The sequence below is a fragment of the Epinephelus lanceolatus genome, chromosome 3, assembly GCF_041903045.1.
Source record: "Epinephelus lanceolatus isolate andai-2023 chromosome 3, ASM4190304v1, whole genome shotgun sequence".
Classification (NCBI taxonomy): domain Eukaryota; kingdom Metazoa; phylum Chordata; class Actinopteri; order Perciformes; family Serranidae; genus Epinephelus; species Epinephelus lanceolatus.
In genome coordinates, this window is record NC_135736.1 from 985781 (window position 1) to 1003329 (window position 17549).

The window sequence follows — 17549 nt, forward strand, 5'->3', positions numbered from 1 at the left end:
AATGGGTTTTTGGAAATTTACTTTAAATATTTTCTATAGTCAACACAGGCTTATTCAGGTGCAAATAATAATAATAATAACTTTATTTATATAGCACCTTTCAAAAACGAGTTACAAGGTGCTGTACAACAGAGATAAAACATATCACATACAATACAATTGCCAGCATAAAAAACCACCAAGAGAAATAAAATTGGCCTTAAAAAATTAACTTAAAAACACCCATCCCCAACAAAATAAACATACAGTACAGCAATAATAAAACAGGATTAAGAGAAGGCCAATCGATAAAAGTGAGTCTTTAGAAGAGATTTAAAAGAATCCACTGAGCTTGCCTGCCTGAGATCGCCGGGCAGGGAGTTCCACAGCTGTGGAGCACAGACAGCGAAGGCCCGGTCACCTTTTGTGATAAGACGGGACCTTGGGACCATAAGCAAAGCTGAGCCAACGGATCTCAGGCAGCGTTCAGGTTTGTAGGGTAAAAGCAAGTCACGGATATAGGCGGGAGCCTGACCGTTTAAGGCTTTAAAAACAAGTAGTAAAATCTTAAAATCAATTCTAAAACTCACAGGCAGCCAGTGGAGAGCAGCAAGGGTTGGAGAGATGTGGTCACTTCTCTTTGTACCTGTTAAAAGCCTGGCAGCAGCATTCTGAATAAGTTGCAGTCGTCGGATGTTTCCCTTGCTAATCCCAGAGTACAGAGCATTACAGTAATCAAGTCTTGAGGAGATAAAAGCATGGACAACCTTCTCCAAGTCAGTGGAAGAGAGGAACGGTCGGATTCTTGCTAATTGTCTCAGCTGCCCAAAACATGATTGTACTACCTTCGTTATCTGTGAATCAAAAGATAGTTTCGAGCCTCTTTCTGGATGCTAAAAGTAGAGGGGAGACTTTCAGGATTGCAGGTGCTGGAGCTAGATGGGGTGAAGATGATAACCTCTGTTTTTGACTCATTTAGTTGGAGAAAGTTGTTAGACATCCATGTTTTTATATCTGTCAGGCATGAGAGAGCATGGGAAACATCTGAAGAGCCAGGTTTCAGTGGTACATACAACTGTGTGTCATCCGCGTATAGATGAAAATTTATGTTGTGCCTTTGAATAATTCTTCCCAGGGGTAACATGTAAATGGAAAAAAGGAGGGGCCCCAAAATTGACCCCTGGGGGACCCCACACAAAAGGGGAGCATGGGAGGAACAGGCATCACCAAGAGACACCGTGAAGGACCTGTTTGACAAATATGACTTAAACCACTCAAGTGCCACACCACTGATGCCAATAAGGTGTTCCAGACGGCTAATTAAGATGTTGTGGTCCACCGTATCAAAGGCTGAGCTAAGATCAAGTAAAATTAAAATTGAGCAGAGCCCTGAGTCAGCCGCAAGCAGCAAGTCATTTGTGACCTTAATAAGAGCAGTCTCAGTACTGTGTTGGGAGCGAAAGCCTGATTGGAACTTCTCAAACAAGTCATTATTGACTAAAAAAGCAATCAGCTGTGAAGCGACAACTTTTTCTAAAACCTTTGATAAAAATGGCAACTTTGAGATCGGTCTAAAATTGTTTAAATGAGACTTCAGCATGATTATACTAATTCTCTGAGTTCAGAAATATAAAATCTAGCCCTAGAAGTTAAAAGTTAATGCTAAGCTACCTACTACTGAACTACACAGTCACATAAATACATACTGTATTGGACCCCCTAAACACTTGATATTTCGTGCGAGTTGCCTCTGCTTGACCGTTTCTGCTTGACAGTGCTATTGGGACTTCCCCTGGAAGTTCCCCTGTTTGCACTCCTCATGTGTGTGCATGATCGTGCTGACATTGCGTTTGCACTTGAATGTTTGTGTGAAACACAACCACCTTATTTGAAGCTTAATACTAGAAATCCCATTCAAAATTCCTATAGGCGATTTGCCCAGACGAACCAGGAAGTGTTAGCATTGATATCTGCCAGACTCATTCCTGAGGAACTCTTATTAGCAAAGGAGGAGCATCTTTTAAGTGTTGCAAACAGATTTTAAAGAGCTGACACTGGTGGGGAGCTGGTTGATGTTTATGAGATTTTGTAGTTTTAAATCATTTTAATAAAATCTTTGAAAGATTTTAACATTTGCCTCTCTGTTTATTGATGGTGCTGCCATAAGAAGTGGTGCTTTACTTTCAGACAATGTTGACCAGTTTACATAGTTTGTGCATGTGTTTGTACCTTTGTCACACAAGCATACAACAATTTATTTTTCCCCTAGCCAGCATTTTGTTTTTTATCCATCAAAGGTGTAAAAATAAATCCACTGCTGGGTCAAATTAACCAGGCATTTGGGTTAATAAAGGCAAAAACCAAGAATTACAATGACCCAACAAATGTGTAAAAATTAGTTCACTATTGGGTCAAATGGATCATTCATTCCAAATGGATCAACATCTAATAAAAATGACCCAGCAAGTGTAAAAACCAATCCAATGCTGGGTCAAATTAATCTTGCATTTGGATTTATTGAGATGAAAACAGAAGAATGACAATGACCCAGCAAAGGAGTAAAACCAATCCAATGCTGGGTCAAATTAACCATGCATTTTGGGTTAATGAAGGTGACCCAGCATGCTGGGTCAATTTGACCCAATGCTGGGTGGGAGATATGCTATACCAGCGTTGGGTCAAATGAATAACCCAAATTGGGTCATTTTTGACCCAGCGTTTTTCAGTGTGTAGTTTCCCCCTCAGCAAAGACTCTCTTATAGTTGTTAGTTACTGTATTTGAAACCGTAGGAAAAATTGATATTCCTAGATATTTAAAAGTCTGAACCACAGGGATATTAAGAATGGTTGCAGAGGAAGACATCTGCCTAGCGGAAAAGTTCAAAGGTAGCAATGCCGATTTTTCCCAGTTGATTTTATATCCCAAAACCTGGCTAAAGTCCTTACAGATGTTCCAAAGCAAAAGGAAGAGAGTGAGAGATATTTTGGAGAAAAAGACGAATATCATCTACGTGCAAAGAAATAAAGTGTTTGGTGTTATGTGCCATAATAGGGAAATGCCTAGTTGACTGCCAGACAGCCTGGGCTAGAGGCTCTAAAGATAGAACAAACAGCAAGGGTGAAAGGGGACAACCCTGTCGAGTACCCAAAGAAATAATTGCTGAGAACACGTGGTCCCAGTCAATACCATTGCTGTTCGGTCTTTATAAAACACACATTGTTAAAAATGTTTCCCCACAACCCATCTGGTGTAAAACTTTCCATAGAAAGTGCAACTCGAGCCAATCAAATGCCTTTCCGCATCAAGTGAGAAGATGGCATTTGAGGAATCTGTGGTCTCAGAAGCTTCAGTGATGTGGAGAAGGCGGCAGACATTACCTGAGGCTAGGCGATTCTTAATGAAACCAGTTTGGTCTGGATGAATTAAAGTGGATAAATGCGGTTCTAATTGGGAAGCTAAGGTTTTAGCAAACAACTTAATATCCACATTCAAGATTGATACAGGGCTGTAGCTAGAGCACTCCAGAGGGTCCTTACCCTTTTTTTTAAAAGTAAATAAATAATAGCAATATTAACATTCTGGAAAAAAGAACCCTTTTTTATTGCAGAATGAAACATCTGCAGTAAAAGAGGACCAACCTGAGGCCAAAAGGCCATATAAAATTCTGGGGGTATACAATCAAGCCCTGGGGATTTACCCTTATTCATGCTCTCTAGTGCTCTGTGTAGCTCAATGGCACACAGTAGTTCAAAGGCAGCATCATGAGAAAGCTTTGGAAGCTGGAGGGGATTCAAAAACTCCTGCAAGATTGCTCATTAAAACTAATCTCAGAAGAGTATAAAGTGGAGTAAAATGAGCGAAAAAATATTGTTGACTTCAGCTGGGCAGAGCACAATTTACCTGTGGCAGATTTGACTGAGGATCTTTGAAAGGAATTGGCGATTGACCAAACTGGAAGAATCTCGTTTAATCTGGACCGACAGTCTCATAACTTATAAGAGGGGCCTCCGCAATGCCAGAGCAAACTATTACTCAGCATTAATAGAAGAAAACAAGAACAACCCCAGGTTTCTTTTCAGCACTGTAGCCAGGCTGACTGAGAGTCAAAGCTCTATTGGGCCTTGTATTCCTTTAGCCCTTAGCAGTAATGATTTTATGAGCTTTTTTAATGACAAAATTCTAACTATTAGAGGCAAAATTCATGACCTCCTGTCCTCAGATAGTACCTATCTAACCTCAAACACAGCTGTAAGACCTAATATATATTTAGATTGCTTCTCCCCGATTTCTCTTCAAGAATTGACAGCAGTGATTTCTTCATCTAAATCATCAACGTGTCTCTTAGACCCCATCCCAACTAGGCTACTTAAGGAGGTCTTTCCTTTAGTTAACACTCATATATTAGATATGATCAATATATCCTTATTAACAGGCTATGTACCACAGTCTTTTAAGGTAGCTGTAATTAAACCTCTACTAAAAAAGCCCACCCTGGATCCAGAGGTGTTAGCCAACTATAGACCAATATCTAATCTTCCCTTTATGTCAAAGATCCTTGAGAAAGTAGTCGCAGACCAGCTGTGTGATTTTTTCCATGATAATAATTTATTTGAGGAATTTCAGTCAGGATTTAGAGTACATCATAGCACTGAGACAGCACTAGTTAAAATTACAAATGACCTTCTGATTGCTTCAGACAAAGGACTTGTCTCTGTACTTTTACGTTTTATTAGATCTTAGTGCAGCGTTTGACATTTTGACCATCAAATTCTGCTACAGAGACTGGAACACTCAATTGGCCTAAAAGGTTCTGCACTAAGCTGGTTTAAATCTTATTTATCTGATCATTTTCAGTTTGTTGACGTTCATAATGAATCATCCTTACGTACCAAAGTTTGTTTTGGAGTTCCGCAAGGTTCTGTGCTCGGACCAATCCTATTTACTCTATATATGCTTCCTTTAGGTAACATCATTAGAAATCACTCTGTAAATTTCAATTGTTATGCGGATGATACACAGTTGTATTTATCTATGAAGCCAGAAGAAAGTAATCAATTAACTAAACTTAAAGACATAAAAACCTGGATGAGCACCAATTTCCTGATGTTAAATTCAGACAAAACTGAAGTTATTGTTCTTGGCCCCAAACAACTCAGAGACTCTTTATCTGATGACATAGTTTCTCTAGATGGCATTGCTCTGGCCTCTAGCACTACCGTAAGAAACCTCGGAATAATATTTGATCAAGATTTGTCTTTTAATTCTCATTTAAAACAAACCTCACGGACTGCATTTTTTCATCTGCGTAATATTGCGAAAATTAGGCCTATCCTGACCCGAAAAGATGCAGAAAAATTGGTCCACGCTTTTGTTACCTCTAGGCTGGATTACTGTAACTCTCTATTATCAGGTAGCTCTAGTAAGTCCTTAAAAACTCTCCAGCTAATTCAGAATGCAGCAGCACGTGTACTAACAGGAACTAAGAAACGAGATCGTATTTCTCCTGTTTTAGCTTCTCTGCACTGGCTCCCTGTAAAATCCAGAATTGAATTTAAAATCCTACTGTTAACTTATAAAGCTCTAAATGGTCAAGCTCCATCATATCTTAGAGAGCTCATAGTGCCATATTATCCCACCAGAACACTGCGCTCTGAGAACGCAGGGTTACTCGTGGTCCCTAAAATCTCCAAAAGTAGATCAGGAGCTAGAGCCTTCAGCTATCAGGCTCCTCTCCTGTGGAATCATCTTCCTGTTACGGTCCGGGAGGCAGACACCGTCTCCACATTTAAGACTAGACTTAAGACTTTCCTCTTTGATAAAGCTTATAGTTAGGGCTGGCTCAGGCTTGCCCTGTACCAGCCCCTAGTTAGGCTGACTTAGGCCTAGTCTGCCGGAGGACCCCCCTATAATACACCGGGCACCTTCTCTCCTTCTCTCTCTCTCTCTCTCTCTCTCTATCGTATTCTATTACTGCATCTTGCTAACTCGGCCATTCTGGATGTCACTAACTCGGCTTCTTCTCCGGAGCCTTTGTGCTCCACTGTCTCTCAGATTAACTCATATCGCAGCGGTGCCTGAACAGTGTGACGTGTGTGGTTGTGCTGCTGCCGTGGTCCTGCCAGATGCCTCCTGCTGCTGCTGCCATCATTAGTCATTAGTCATACTTCTACTGTTATTATACACATGACTATTGTCACACATGTATACTGCCAGATATTAATACATACTTTCAACATATTGTACCACAGTAGCCAGAAGTATAACTATAATATTATTATTTTCAATAATGTTGTTGTAACCTACTGTCATTACCTGCATCTCTCTCTCTGTCTCTCTCTCTGTCTCTCTCTCTCTGTCTCATTGTGTCATGCGGATTACTGTTAATTTATTATGCTGATCTGTTCTGTACGATATCTATTGCACGTCTGTCCGTCCTGGAAGAGGGATCCCTCCTCAGTTGCTCTTCCTGAGGTTTCTACCGTTTTTTTTCCCCGTTAAAGGGGTTTTTTTTGGGGAGTTTTTCCTTATCCGCTGCGAGGGTCATAAGGACAGAGGGATGTCGTATGCTGTAAAGCCCTGTGAGGCAAATTGTGATTTGTGATATTGGGCTTTATAAATAAAATTGATTGATTGATTGATTGATTGATTGATATATTTGCCACATCTTTACTGGTTTTCAGTTTCTGAGCCAATAAATGGCTTGGCTGTGCATTGTGTAGATACTCAATTTGCCTAGTCCTATGGATAAGAAAATCAGAATTTTTCCTCAGTAATTGATTGAGATCTTTTATTAGAAGATCTCATTCGAGCACAAGATCAGAGGTAGAATTGAAAGACATAGTTCTTTCTAAGGATACAATTCTGTTTCCTAAATCTCAAAAATGCTGCAAGTTTGATTTATTTAGATTAGAGGCAAACTGTAGTGTAAAAGTCAAAACCCTCATCAGATATTAGACCATATAAGTTGGATGAGATACAAATAGCTATATAACCATGTTAGTGTGTAGACGTTTGCAAAAAACTAATCCTGCATTCATGTGTAATATGCAATATAACAGTGTGAACTCTTAGTGACATCACAGCTGTGAACTCTTATTGACACACATAACCTATCACGCGCTGTGTAATGATATAATGCATTAACCTACACTCACATGATGTTGTGAACTTATAGTGACACTCATACAAGTTACCACGCGCTGTGTGAAGAAGATAGCACACTCACTTGATTGTACTGCATAATGCACTTAGGAGTTTATATAAAGGTCACACATACATTCAAATGATTGTGTCACGAGGAACTGTAGCATGTGAGTCACCAGGGATCACATGTTTTTCTAAAAATAAGAGCATGAGGGACTGTAGCATGTGAGTCCCCACAGATCACATGGGTTTTTAAAAAATAGAGTGAGGGTGGCCCCGGAAATACTGGTGGCAGATTCCAGCTTGAGCAGGAATAAGGGCAAAAGTCTGCTACCAGTAAAAACGGGTCGAAATGGGAAGGACTACAGAAATGGGTGGAGATCTCCTCGACCTCCACCAGCATATAAGCCAGAGCGCTGAGAGCAGTTTTTCAGTCGTCCTCCGGAGGCTGACTCGTGAGTTTGTCTGTGTTGTTGCCTGTGAACACAATAAACTCGATTGCACCAGATTCTGCCTATCTCCAGTGTTATTCTGAGTATCTGCCAGCCGAACCTAAGATACTGAATTGACAGCAAAAGACATTTTAGAAGAAACAAGGAGGACGAGGTCGGGAGCTGTCAGGCCCAATTCCAGGCACCGATTTCAGTCACCTCAAGTGGCGCAGCCAGCCAGGAGGCAAGGAAGGTCGAAGCCAGAGATCGGGAGCACTGGGCTGTACGTCAGACACACAGGTGGCGCCACCAAATAAGGTAAGCAGAGCCATTTTCTGTTTAAAACCGGGTGTGTCTGGGGTGCAGTGCTGGGAGCCGCCCAGGTCAAAGGTATTTGACAAATTCCTCTCCTAAAGAACCTAGTTATATAATGTACTGATTAAAGAGATATCACGAAAAAAGCATCTAACATCACTGGAGACGGGTAACTCTGCTGCAATAAGGTGTGATCGTGGAGCAGAAAGAGTGAATGTGTGTGTTGGATGAATAATAACTAATGAGGTACAGGCAATAAGGTAGTAAGAGTATTTAAAGTATTTAAAGAGACAAAAGTGCACAATAAGAGAAGAAAAGAGTCAGAGATACTCAAAAGCATATACGTGGTTACCACTGCCGAAACTTGCCAACACTCCCTTTAGCCTGTAGGGGCGGGGGTGTTGAAGCCAGCCGACAGGTTTGCGCGGGCGGAATGCTAAGCAAATCCGCGGATACCGCTGTTGGCTTGCCTAGCACACCTTTAAGCCTATAAAAGGAGGGTGTGTCTAGGGGAGACATCAGGACTGCATGGGCGGTTTGCTATAAAGAATAAGTAAATAAAGGTCTAAAAAGCTTCTGTGGATACCGCTGTTTTGAGGAAAGTGACCTCCGAGCCAAGAAGGAGGGGGAGTCACCGTAGACAAAACGGGACTGAACGGGCAGAAAGCTAGAAAGTGAAGTTAAAAAGCTCCTGTGGATACCGCTGTTTAGGGGAGACCCCTTAGCCAAGAGAGCAGGGGAACCACCTCAGAAAACAGGTCTGAATGGGCAGGTAGCTAAGGAAAAGAAAAAAAAAAAAAGAAAAAAGTTAACTGATTGATCTAAGTGTAAAAACTGTAATATATCTAAAGGTAATCTGTAAAAATAGTATAAACATAATCCTTGAAGTCGTTGTGCATGTCATCTATATAGTGTTGTAAATATAGTAGGCTATAGAGGAAATTGTAAAATTGTGGATGTAGAAAAGTGTTGGCAACAGAGATCTAATTGAGTTGTTGAATAAATCAACTAAACAGGCTGCATGGTTGCAACATTGTGTTAAAGGGAAATCAATAGGGCAAACACGTAGAGTCACTACTAACAGCTAAAAAGGTGAGGGCAAACATAATTCACAGCTGCACCTAAAAATAGATGGAAGAAGGGGAAATCATTGAGGACGAAATTTGGGGAGAAGAACACTGTCCAACAGAGGGCCCTGTAGAATATAGCGGAGTGCGTACACACTTTTGGTTAGAACGGAGCTACATAGATAGCGAAGGGGCTGAGCATTGGCAAGACGAACAAGAGATCCGACAAAAACTCTGGCAAATCACTAAATTTGTTAATTTGAAGAGAGTAAAGGAAGAGTATCCAGGGGCCCCGTGGGAAGCGATTTTGCGAAGGCTGTGGGTTCCTTATTCACTAAATCCGCTACTACAGAGTCTGTGTGACAATTATCAGAACGCACCAGTAGCCACACTTCCTCTGCACCAAATACGCATACAAAGCCCAGCAGGAGGGGAAATATACAACCCGCGGCTGCAAATTGTCATCGTGCCCAGAAAAGTTGAGTGGGAAACAGGTAAATTTGGGTGTCTAAGTAAACGGAAACCCCAAAAAGACGGGTCCTGTGACTTAGAGTACAACCCTTATAGAGAAAAGAAATACAAAACTGCCATAACAGTAGGGAAGATAGTGGTGTTAATACGCACAACAGAAACAGACGAACAGCCAGAAATCCCAAGAGCTAGTGCAGTAAAACAAGGCTTCATGGGAGCCAACCAGGGAAAAATGAAAGAAGGGGTTCTGACCCCGATAGAAATGGTAATAAAGCAACACCCAAGTCGAGCCAAGCGCATTCAGCGCTGTGTGGCCAAATGGCACAAAAGAACCTCCGGGAAGAATCGCTGGCCTATGGATGGTACCTTCAATTTGGCATGCTGTGATGAAGTAGAGTCAGAATTAAGACATATTGAAGCTCGAGACACCAAGGCAAGCTACAAACTAAAAAACAAGAGAGCCAAAGAAAGAGAAGTGCTAGGATGGTTCAGACAAACTGGAACAAGAATAATGGTGCAGCTGGAGGAAAGAGACAAAGAACACCAGATACAGGAAGAAGTAACGCCCACAGCACCACCCCCACCCATACCGCCACCATCCCCATACCCACAGGAGCAAACACAGCCAGCAATGGGACAGTACGCACTAAGAGGCTCCAAAGTTACGGAAATGGAGGGCCAATTAGAAGGGAGATTCACAGTGACCCTGACAAAAAATGATGACAAGAAACCCAATAGGAGGGGACTACAGGGGCCGAGGAAAAAGTTAAAACTGGAAACAGAACCGTCCTCAGAAACGGAGAGCACTGATGGGTCAACAAGTGACGAGGAGGATGGAGAGTTCACTGAAAGTGAAACTGGACAGCCTCCAATGATATACAAACATCGTAGCAGAAGGAGCAGTGACTGCACCGGAACTACTGCTAGAGAGATGACAGACAGCGCCAGTGATGAAGGCTCTCGCTCCACTGAAGGGCAAGTACCAACTGCGGGGCGCAAAGGCAGAGGGAGACAGAAGCAGGTGAAAAACGGGAGCAAAGCTCACCATAAAAGTTGTTCGAGCCTCCCCACAGAGAGATCTGGCTCCCCTACAATAGAATTGCGTAAGAAGAAAGGAAAGATTGAGGAACTGAGACCCAGGCCTATGAGTACCTTTGGGTACGAGCACTGGCAACAGATGTTGGAATGGGAGGTAAAGAACCGCCAGATGCGCGAGGAAGAAGATCGCCAGAGGCCAGCTACCATTAGCCCGCCACCATATCCAGACCCACCGACGGAAAGAGAGCCACACAATGAAAGTGATCACAGTCTCCAAGAACACACTCCCAGAGGTGCGTCATTGATCGACACCCGAGGACAGGAGCTGCTCAAAGAACTGGAAGGGATCAGTCGGAAAACAGAAGGCAGATTGCAGGAAATGAGTCAACTATTGGAGACAATACAAGAACAGCAGTTAAAAGAAGAGGGTCTCCAGCAGGAGCCAGAGGAGCCTCAAGCTAGCCCCACCACAGAGCACATCACCTTGACTCTCCAAGGTACAATGAAATCGAACAAAACACAGCCCAAAGAGGTACGGGACACCAACAGACGACCACCAACAGACAACAGAGCTCAAAGTCAAGGAGGCATGAGATTGAGAGGAGGGAAAGTCCTCAGAGAGACTGAGGATCTCATATATCTGTATGATGAGGAAGGTAACAGAACCACCATGTGCTCCCTTATAACACAACCTAATGGACAAAGGCAGTACGAGCCCTGGCCTTTCATGGACATGATAGGCCTGGCTGAGCGCCTACTGGCACTCACCGATGGCGCAGATAAATGGATAATGGCTCTAGAAGAAACAACAGCTGGAATACAGCTAGCCTTGGGAGATGTTAAAGCTTTGCTCACCTATGTGGCTGGGAAGCAAACCACCCAGGAAATATTCACAGAAGCCAATGTGGGAGCGGCAATTGGAAACAATTACAGCGACGATGTGGACTTTGGGCATTACTGCTCCAAGGTGTGGCGCCAATTGAGAAAACACTACCCGGCAAAGAGAGACCCATCCAAGTTGGAAGGGGAAACGCTGGGAGAGGATGAATGTCCCTCTAAGTTCCTACACACCTTCCAAAAGAAATGGAAAGAAGAAACAGGAGAAGCATGGAATGCCAATAAAACCACTCAAAGCCTATTCAAAATGATGGTTAAGAAGGCCATGCCAGAGAGTGTACAGCAACGTTTGGAAGATGTGGTGGGACTAATGAAAATGGACTGGCCACTGTTCTCAGAACACATCGTCCACCATGTTGAGCTCTACAGAAAAGACAGAGAGAAAAAGGATGAAGAAGACAAACAACTAGTCAACAAATTGACCCAGCTGCAACTGGGAGAACTGAGCAAGCTGGTAAAAAAGGAAAAAGAGAAATCTAAAATCCAAGCTCCCGTGGTGGCAGCGACCCAAGCAGCTCCTCCAACCATCCAGCCCCAAGCACCTCTGCAGCCACCCTCCACTGACCCCAACGCAACAGGGAAAGACATCCCTACCAACGCCACACATCACCATTATTACTACCAGCAAATACCAAGAGGTGGTGGCAATCAGCGAACCCCCAGAGGGCGGGGCCATGGGGGACCTGGAGGAAATGCTCAGTCTACAAACTTCAGGGGAGGATGGAAAGGAGGCAGAAATTACATACCAGGGAATCACCATGTCTTCCAGGATGCACCCAACCAGCCAACAGGCCCACCAAACGTAGGAGCAGGCTATCCAGCAGCTAACCCAGCTCCTCCTGACAATCAATGCTGGGGGTGTGGTCAACCAGGCCATATACGGGCCCAATGTCCTAGCAACCCATGGGAAGGTCCAGCACAGAACTGGCCCAGCATGGAACAGCCACAACCCTGGTAGGGGTGCCCAGAGGAGCCTGAGGGGGAACTAATGCTACCAGCTATATCGCTACAGTCACATGAGGAACCCATCGTACCTTTTGTCATCCATGACCGTGAATATCCGTTTATGGTTGACACAGGAGCTACATACTCATGCATTGGAAAAGAAGGCTCCGGGTTCTCCCTCTCTAAGTCATCCATAAAGACCATAGGCTTCTCTGGGAAATCACAGATCATACCACTAACGGAGCCCGTTCCAATGCTCATTGCAGGCAAAGTCATATGTGCACCTTTGCTATACTCAGCCCATACCCCAGTAAACTTGCTAGGAAGAGACATTCTATGCCCATTAAAAGCAAAAATCATGTGTACCCAAGATGGACTGTACCTGGACTTCCCAGATGAACCCCCACAAAGCATGATGTCACAACTACCCCAAGGTACCACAGACAAACAACAAGCCCTGGCCTACTGGCTTCAGCTGACACCAGAAGACTCACACCTTAAACAGAAATGGACTGAGTGGGAGAGGTGGATTCGCATGCACTATGACACCGCACATACCCCCACTCTGCCGCTGCATTGCACGCTCATGTATGACAGAGATCAGACTCATGTAGATTACCAGGAGTGTTGGGATGTAGGGATTAATAAAAAACCATATCTCATCACCAGTGAAGACATGTTTTTGGGGCTGGAGGGCGTGGCAGCGGCTGTCCGCCTACCGGAAAAATTATCTGGATGGTTTCAAGTACCAAAGTCTACGCTGAACGTCACGCTTTTAGTGGCCAAAGATTATGAGTCTCATCATCTCGGTCCTATGGTCAGGCGTGCCCTGCAGGTGCAGGAGTGGGTGCCCACAAACAACAGGTACATTCACATATCTAAAGATAAGCAGTTCATCAGGATCTCAGTCAAAGTAGGTGATGAGGTTTTAGCAGACAAAGTGGTAGTAGATGGAGGCATACCCGCATAAATGGCAGTCACCGCAGAACATGAGGAGATGCTAAGCAGAGTTCCATCTCAGTTATGGACAGCACACAAGACTGATGTAGGTTTGATAAAATCAGCGCAACCAGTTCACATTAAGCTAAAACTACACGTTAACTTACCATATCAGCAACAGTACCCTCTCAAACAGCATGCAGTTGACAGTATCAGACCAACAATCCAAGGCTTGATTGAAGCAGGAGTTTTGGTAAAAACTAGAAGCCCCTGTAACACACCCATTTTTCCCATCAGGAAACCAAATTCACCAGACTACCGTTTAGTCCATGATCTGCGAGCTGTTAACGCGGTAGTAGACGGAGAAGTACCACTTGTGCCAGACCCACACACGTTGCTTTCCAACATCCCACCAGATACTCAGTGGTACACAGTCATTGATTTGTGTTCAGTTTTCTTCAGCGTACCACTACATCCAGATTCTCAGTATTTGGTCGCCTTTACGTATGAGAATCAACAATATACCTATACCAGGTTTGCTCAAGGGTATTTGGATTCCCCATCCATCTTTAATCGTGTGTTGACACAAGACCTCGCCAGTTTGAACGTGCAAAGCACAGTATTGCAATATGTAGATGATCTGCTCATTTGCAGTCCTACAAAAGAACAATGTGAAAAAGACTCTATTGCAGTGCTCACGGCCTTAGCAAAAGGCGGGCACAAAGTCAGTAAAACTAAACTACAGTTCTGCCAACAGTCAGTAGAGTACTTAGGGAGAAGACTCTGTGGGGACAAAAGGTGTATTGCACCATCCCAGTTAGAGGCAGTGATTAAGGCCCCTCAACCGCAAACGGTGGGCCAAATGTTATCTTTTCTGGGCATGACAGGCTACAGCAGACCTTGGATCTGTGACTATGCTATAAAAACTGCTCCCCTCAGGGCTCTGATAAGAGCAGCAGGACAAACAAATAACACAGCACAGTTAACATGGACAGAGGAAGCGGAAGGTGCGTTCCAAGCCCTGAAAATAGACATGCAGTCCGCTCCCGCTTTAGGGACGCCAAACTATGCTAAACCTTTTCATCTCTATGTTGCAGAAAAATCAGGCTTTGCCTGTGCCATCCTGATGCAAGACACACCCACAGGTAAACAGCCATTGGCATATTATAGTACTAAACTGGACAACATCGAGGCTGGCCTGCCACCCTGCTATCAGGGGCTGGCAGCCGCTGACCATGGGACATCCTGTGACGCTGTATACTTCCCACCAAATTCATGCACTACTGACTAGTCTACGATTCGTCTTGACACAAGCCAGACGCACGGGCTATGAGGTAATCCTGTCAGCCCCTGAACTCAATATTCAGCGCTGCACCGTCATTAACCCCGCCACTAAACTGATTTTGCCAACAGAAGGTACTCCACATGACTGCATTCACGATACAGACAAGTTTATGCGGGCTAGAGAGGACCTGCATAATCAGCCAATTCCTGCCGACCTCACATTGTTCATGGACGGCTCATGTTTTCGTGACGCCATGCAGGCTACGGGATTATTCAGCTCAAAAATGACGACCAAACCTTTGCCACACTACAGGCACGTAAGCTTGCTCAGCCCTGCTCAGCCCAACTCGCAGAGATAAAAGCGTTGACAGAAGCATGTAAATTAGCTGCAGGAAAATCGCTAAACATCTACATGGACTCTGCGTATGCCTATGGCGTGTGCCATGTTCACGCGAACATTTGGAAACAAAGGGGATTTCGCAGAGCTGATGGCACCCCTGTAACTCATGGAGCTGCCATCCTGCATCTGTTAGAAGCCATGTCGCTTCCCACAGCCCTAGCTGTCATTAAATGTCCAGCCCACCAAAAGACCAACACACTGATAGCTACAGGCAATAATCTTGCAGATGAGGCAGCCAAACAAGCAGCAATAGGGGCAGTAATGGCGCCCATATTAACCATACAAGATTGCGAACCTCTCACATCCTTGCCCTCCCTTATAGCCGCTCAAGATAGAGTAGAAGAGGCTGAGAAACACTTATGGGTAAAAAGGGGAGCTATTAAGAATACGCAAACGGGCCCAATACGGGGTCCATTGCATGGAGTTTGGCTGGATGCCCATGGCCGCTTTGTACTACCAACTTTACTACTAAGACATGCAATAATTTGGGCGCATGGTAGTGACCATTGCGCAAGGGGGGAGATCCTAAGGAAACTGCAAGCAGTATGGTGGTCGCCATTCATGGCAGCCACGGTGGACAGAGTACTAAATGAATGTGACGTTTGCGCAGAATACAACATCAGGAAAGTTTTTTCGGCCCCATTGGCACATATACCACCACCAGACGGACCATTCAGACACCTCATGATGGACTATATAGACATGGGACCACAGTCAAGAGTAAGGGGACTGAGATACGTTTTAGTGGTCATATGTAGATATAGTAGGTGGGTGGAGGCAAAAGCCACTGCAAAATCAGATCACAAAACAGTCGCAAAATTTTTGTGTCAGGAAGTTTTCCCGAGATTTGGAATGCCAGACACCATATCATCAGACAACGGCAGCCACTTTGTGTCCAATGTCATACAAGAGACACTAAAGCAATTGGGAATCAAACAAAAATTTGGCTGCGTTTACCATCCCCAATCGCAGGGAGCGGTAGAAAGGGCAAATGGCATCTTGAAAACAAAAATAGCCAAGATAGTGGCAGACAGCAGAAATAAGCTTAACTGGGTGGATGCTTTACCACTTGCACTAATGTCTATGCGCTCACAGGCCAGCCGAGTCACGCATCTAACCCCGCATGAAATGCTTACGGGCCGGCCCATGCCGCTACCATACTTAAGAGGTCCCCATGAGGGACCGTCCCTGGAACAGCTGCAAGGTGAAATGTTTGAATACTTACGAAGTCTAACTCGTATCCACAGGGCTGTGTTCCAGCAGGTGAAAGGAGCCACAGAGGACAGAGGGGTCGACATCCCTGCAGACCTCCAGAGAATACGGCCAGGAGAACAGGTGTACGTCAAGGTGTTCAAAAGAAAGTGGGACCAACCGCGAAGGGAAGGTCCATACAAAGTCATATTAGCCACACCAACTGCCTTGAAAGTCGAAGGTAAGGACGTTTGGTTCCATCTTAACCACTGCTGCAGAGCTAACACCCCAGAGAGACCACCTGTTCCCCGACCTAGAGCCAGACAGAGAGCAGTAACTCCAGAGCCACAAGGGGATGGCGAAGCCGCCCCAACGGCAATAAGGGACCAACCAGAAGGGGATGGCGACGCCTCCCCACAGGAACAGGGGACAAGAAGGTCAGCACGCGTGGCACAGAGGCGCAGAGCACAGAGAGCCCAGAGTGACAGCAGCGGTTCAGCCCAGAGTGAGAGCAGTGGGTCCTTACCAGAGAGGGTATCAACAGGAGCAGAGAGCTCTTCAGAGGGAGGCTCCTCATACCCCGGGATTGACAGCCAACCTCAGTCTCATGAGTCATCACCTGCTAGTGATAGGACAAATCATGAGGGGACAAGTGCAGAGAGAGAGGTGGCAGCAGAGGCAGAAGGATCGGAGGGAGTGGGAGCAGAGACAGAAGGAGAAGAAAGAGAGGAAAGCCATAGCCCAGAAACAGGCGAAGCTAGAGACCCAGAGAGGTCAAACTCAAGCTCAGACTCAGACTCAAGCTCAAGCTCAAGCTCAGACTCAGACTTAAACTCAAGAGACACAGACACAAGAGACCCCGGAGAGGGACCAGCCCCCCGGCAGACTCAAGGGTTCAGTTAGCATGCAACGAGGAGCTAAAGTAGGCACAGTAGCTGTAATGATACTAACCCTATTGCTCATCGCAACGAGAGTACACCAGAGTGAGGGAGCAGCACAGGGTAAAGGAGACCAGAAAGAGAAAGGCGAGTGCTTGCTGGCGCTAGGAGCTTTGCCTGCAAAACAGGGAAAGCTACCTTACAGGGAAACAATACGACTAACCTACTATAAATCACATGCTTACGATGATGTATTGGTGGAGGGCCCAGGAGACATTAGACTGCATGGACGATCCACAGGATCGCGCTGTAGCGTGGAAGGAATGGTGACAACAAGAGTTTGGTGTAGTATGAGAGGTTGTACTAATATGGAAGTAGGGTTCACTATATCCCTAAAAGTGGCACGACAATGGCTTCAATTAGGCCCCAGATCCCCAAGGAAGCCAAGAGATGTGCCAGTGCAACGGGTGGAATTAGTAAGAACCTCCACTTGGAAGTCCAATGCCTTCTATCAATGGCTGGAATACTCTGCTAAACAGGTAACCAATATTACGTGTGTAGCATGCCACA

General features: G+C 44.7%; 1 pseudogene; it reads right to left on the reverse strand.

Moving 5' to 3' along the window:
* The window catches only part of LOC144462605 (uncharacterized), a 346494-nt pseudogene that overhangs the window by 183558 nt on the left and 145387 nt on the right, over positions 1-17549 (reverse strand).